General features: G+C 42.0%; 1 long non-coding RNA gene across 1 annotated transcript; it reads left to right on the top strand.

Moving 5' to 3' along the window:
- Positions 1-3,206: 3,206 nt before the first annotated feature.
- Positions 3,207-5,125, top strand: LOC116682519 (uncharacterized). The gene is made up of 2 exons (XR_004330441.1): positions 3,207-3,272; positions 5,039-5,125. It is a non-coding gene; the product is annotated as an uncharacterized LOC116682519 (long non-coding RNA).
- The last annotated feature ends 310 nt before the right edge of the window (positions 5,126-5,435 follow it).

Below are 5,435 nucleotides of genomic sequence, written 5' to 3'. Positions count from 1 at the left end.
CTAGTAGTTAGCCACGAAGCTAACAGCGGAGCTAGACGTTAGCTTCGTGGCTAACAGCGGACGTAGCAGGTAGCCACGAAGCTAACAGTGGAGCTAGACGTTAGCTTCGTGGCTAACAGCGGACCTAGCAGGTAGCCACGAAGGTGACTGCGGAGCTAGCAGAGGAGCTAGCAGTTAGTCATGAAGCTAATAGCGGAGCTAGCAGTTAACCGCGAAACTAATTGAGGAGCTAACAACGGAGCTAGCCCAGCGTGTTAACGCATGTGCCGCTCGCACGCACTCTTTTAGCAGTTATTAAGATATTTACCTGAACACGTGCGGGTTCGCCTGGAGCTCTGTCTCCGAAAAAACTCACTCATAGAGCAGCATATCTCCACCAGACTCCATGTAAATAATCACTACTTTTAGCGTGTATAGAGCAGCATATCTCCACCAGACTCCATGTAAATAATCACTACTTTTAGCGTGTATAGAGCAGCATATCTCCACCAGACTCCATGTAAATAACCTGGGGTCTTATTTATAAAACTGCGCGTATAGTAAAATAAAATAAATCAGATTTATAAAACCGTGCGCACGCACATCTGTAAGTAATATTCTGTTCATAAATCACATATTACCTACAAGTGTGCATATGTGAATCAGCCTCTTATCCCTCCCTGTACACGCCCACGTTTCATTTTAATAATATGTTGATATTTAAAGTATAACTTGTGTATATGTCAACCTGGACTCTATCCCCCCGTGGTTCTGTGTATGCAGTAGCATTTTGAAATACATTCTTTGAGGGTCAGGAAAAAAGTGTAAAGACCTTCGAACTGGAGTGATGTGAACATTGAGTTAATACATACATTTATCATAACTTAAACCATAATTTCATACAATCATAACTCAAGAAATGTACTCACGATATTAACACATACAGACACACACACACACACACACACTTACTTTCTACATTTTCAGGATTTTAAATACTAAAATAATGTTTATGAAAGAAAAGTTCAATTATTGTTATTACTACACATGTCAGGTTGATTTAATTATGTATACTCTATATTAAATATTATTTTGTAGTTTTTCCGTTGTTTTTTGTAACCGTTAAATAATTTATTTTGAATGTGTTCAAGGTTACAGTAAAAATACAGTTTTTTAAAATCTGTTGACCTACTTTAATTCTATTGGTTGGTGTTAACTTCCCGTCCAATCAGCCGTCGATGTGAGGGCAGAGGGGCGGGCCTTCGGCCGTGACGAGGAGAACGACCGTTATCCGTGATGATGAAGAGAATCGCTGACTCACTGAACCGGACAGAAGGTAAAACATTCATACATTCATTCATTTCCATATGTAAACATATGGAAAACATACATATGTGTGTGTGTGTGTGTGTGTGTTAAAATCGTTTTACATCCATACAGTTTGTAAAAGTTATGATACCAACGTCTGTTAGCATCGTTAGCCCGCTAGCATCGTTAGCATCGTTAGCAGTTAGTGTAGCACAAGCTAAAGTCCTTGTGGAGGGTGACCAGATGTCCCCGGTTTCCGGAAACAGTCCCCGGTTTTGGTGACCTGTCCCCGGAAATGTCCCGTTGTTCACTGTGACTGACAGACCTGAAATAGGAATGAAAGAAAAGAAAACACTGACCCAACTGACCTAACTGGCTCTATTAGCCTACAAGCTAGCACTAGCTTGTAGGCTAATAGAGCCAGTTAGTAGTTGTTTTAAGTGAGTGAGTGAAACCATAGACAGTTAAAGAAGTGGACCAACAGGTCCCGTTGCTCTGGACGGAGACCAGTGAAGTCTATTAGAAGCTCTTTCCCGGTGATGCTGAGCGTTACTGCGCAGTCTCCAACTGAGCCTGAAGACGTAGATGTGACGTGAGCAACCTGTCTGAAAGTTGTAACGGTACGTACGTAATTACTGCTAACTAACATGCTAGTTAAAATTAACATAGGCTAACATGCTAGTTAACATTAAAATAGGCACAGGCTAATTACTGCTAACTAACATGCTAGTTAAAATTAACATAGACACAGGCTAATTACTGATAACTAACATGCTAGTTAACATTCATAAATACATTGTTTTTAACTTTTCATAACTCAACACTGTCAACGGGCTTATCTGCTAACGTTAGCTACCAACAGTTACCTTGGAACAATCCAGCAAATAGACCAAGCTTTAATGCGTTGCCTGAAATATATCTTCTTTATAACAAACAAACAATTGCTGATTTTTATGTTTCTGAAATGTGATCATTTGAAGCTTTTCCGTGTTGTACGTTAGGGAAAATCAGGATTATTTAACAGGATTCCTCGTTGTCTCTTAGAAAGATGTTTTCATTTATTAAAGTTAAAAACAGCTTTAACTGGGATTTTTTTGCTTTGTTCTTTTACTGTAGAAGAAACGCTCTGGCTTGTTTGTTTTCTTTTAACCAATCAGAATAGTCGTGGGCGGGGCTAAACTCTGGATTCAACGACTTTGGCTCTGCTACATAGTCTCAGGAAGGAACTGTTCACCCTGATAGAAGAAACACATGTGCATGTTGACAGAGAGCAGACAGACACACACAAGCACACACACACACTATTTCAATGTGCTGCATCCATGGCTTATCAGTCTGCGTAACATTACTTCGTCCTCAGCAATCCTGCTCCAATCACTCCCAAAACATCCCAGTTAGATATAAGATGGCTAACGTTAACATATTCTTTGGAAATCTTTACAGTGATTCCCTTAAAGAAGCGACCAGGCCGGCCTTGTTGCCCCATCAAAACGTCTTTCTGAACTTTCCATTTTCACACAGGAACATCTGGAGATGTTCTGCTAAATGAAGTGTGGTTGGTCCAGGCTACTGTGCATGTAGCTTGTAGCTCCAGTTAATGACTTTTGGGCCTGACATTTTAGTAGTTCTTCCAGTCTGAATGCAGGAGATACTTGACACTCTGGAGTCCTATGGATTGGTCCCCTCATCAGCCCTTGCATTTTCTCCATTCAAAACATGGTCAACTAGAATTCACCCACACCTCCCATTAGTTCTTCTAACCCTTGTATCTTTATCTCTGCATGTCCCTGTCCCCCCCCCCCTTTGGGTCTACCAAAAGCACCTTCAGCAGACGGCAAGCTGGCGACCGGAGCAGGAAAGGAAGGCAAGAAGGAGGAGGAGGAGGTGGAAAAGGAGGAGGAGGAGTATGAGGTGGAGAAGGTTTTGGGCCGCAGAGTGGTGGAGGGAAGAGTAGAGTTTCTGCTGAAATGGAAGGGCTTCTCAGAGTAAGTATGAGTCTAGAATATTAATACTTGGTGTTCTTGGTCCTGATATACTTTGTGTATATATATATATATATATCATTATCATATAACTCAATGCATTTCCTTTATTTTCATGACTATTTACATTGTAGATTATCACTGAAGGCATCAAAACTATGAATGAACACATGTGGAATTATGTAAAAGTGTGAAATAACTGAAAACATGTCATATATATTCTAGTTTCCTCAAAGTACCCCCCCTTTACTGTGATTACTGCTTTGCACACTCTTGGCCTTCTCTTGAATGATAGTCACCTGAAATGGTTTCCCAACAGTCTTGAAGGAGTTCCCAGAATGCTCAGCACTTGTTGGCCCTTTTGCCTTCACTCTGCAGTCCAGCTCTCCCCAAACAATCTGGATTAGGTTCAGGTCCGGTGACTGTGGAAGCAAAGCACTCCATCACTCTCCTTCTTGGTCCAATAGCCCCTACACAGCCTGGAGGAGTGTTTGGAGTCATTGTCCTGTTGAAAAATAAATGATGGTCCAACTAAACGCAAACCGGATGGGATGGAATGTCGCTGCAGGATGCTGTGGTAGCCATGATGGTTCAGTATGCCTTCAATTTTGAATAAATCCCCAACAGTCTCACCAGCAAAGCACCCACACACCATCACACCTCCTCCTCCATGCTTCACGGTGGGAACCAGGCATGTACAACCCATCCGGTCACCTTTTCTCCGTCGCACAAAGACACAGCGGTTGGAACCAAAGATCTCAAACTTGGACTCATCAGACCAAAGCCCAGATTTCCACTGGTCTAATGTCCATTCCTTGTGTTTCTTGGCCCAAACAAATCTATTCTGCTTGTTGCGTCTCCTTAGCAGTGGTTTCCTAGCTACTATTTGACCATGAAGGCCTGATTCAGTCTCCTCTTAACAGTTGTTCTAGAGATATGCCTGCTGCTAGAACTCTGTGTGGTATTTATCTGGTCTCTAATCTGAGCTGCTGTTAATTTGGGATTTCTGAGGCTGGTGACTCAGATGAAATTATCCTCAGCAGCAGAGGTGACTCTTGGTCTTCCTTTCCTGGGGTGGTCCTCATGTGAGACAGTTTCGTTGTAGCGCTTGATGGTTTTAGCCGCTGCACTTGGGGACACATTTAAATTTTCCGGACCGACTGAGCTTCCTTTCTTAAAGTAATGATGGCCACTCGTTTCTCTTCACTTAGCTGATTGGTTCTTGCCATAATATGAATTGTAACAGTTGTCCAATAGGGCTGTCGGCTGTGTATCAACCTGACTTCTGCACAACACAACTGATAGTCCCAACTTCATTAATAAGGCAAGAAAGTCCACTAATTAACTCTGAAAATGCCCACCTGTGAAGTGGAAACCATTTCAGGTGACTACCTCATGAAGCTCATTGAGAGAACACCAAGGGTTTGCAGCACTATCAAAAAAGCAAAAGGGGGGTACTTTGAAGAACTAGAATATAAGACATGTTTTCAGTTATTTCACAGTTTTTTGTTAAGTACATAATGCCACATGTGTTCATTCATAGCTGTGAGGCCTTCAGTGATAATCTACGATGTAAATAGTCATGAAAATAAAGGAAACGCATTGAATGAGAAGGTGTGTTCAAACCTTTGGCCTGTACTGTATATTTGTGTGTATGCAAATAATCTACAGCATAGATTGCAGCATTGTATCATGCCCTCAAAGGATCAATGGATTGTCTAAAAACAAAGTGTGAGGAGATGTTCTTCTGTCTGCACTCACCTTTCCAGTGAGGATAACACATGGGAGCCGCAAGACAACCTGGACCTCGACCTTATCGCCGAGTACATGCCGAAACACAAGGAGACGGAGGAGAAGAAGAAGGAGGGCAAGAGGAAAGGTGTCAGGGAGGAGGAGGTGAGTGAAAGAAAGAGGGTACTCCAGACTGAAGAGTCCCAGAAATCTAATCTCAATATTAATGAATGCACACAGAGGGCTTCACACATGTCTTTTAGGATTTATATATAAATGACTCTCGGCGTTACAATATGCACATGCATATTACATACATGCAAAATAGTAAGACTAGGCAATTCCAGTTGCTTCGGCAAAAGAGAGCGGATGACAGTTGGCTTGAGTCCAGTAGAGCAGACGGCTCTGCAGAGTCGCGTAATTACAACTTCATGA

Source organism: Etheostoma spectabile, unplaced genomic scaffold (genome assembly GCF_008692095.1).
Source record: "Etheostoma spectabile isolate EspeVRDwgs_2016 unplaced genomic scaffold, UIUC_Espe_1.0 scaffold00018806, whole genome shotgun sequence".
Lineage (NCBI taxonomy): Eukaryota > Metazoa > Chordata > Actinopteri > Perciformes > Percidae > Etheostoma > Etheostoma spectabile.
This window is presented reverse-complemented; position numbering and strand designations above follow the sequence as displayed.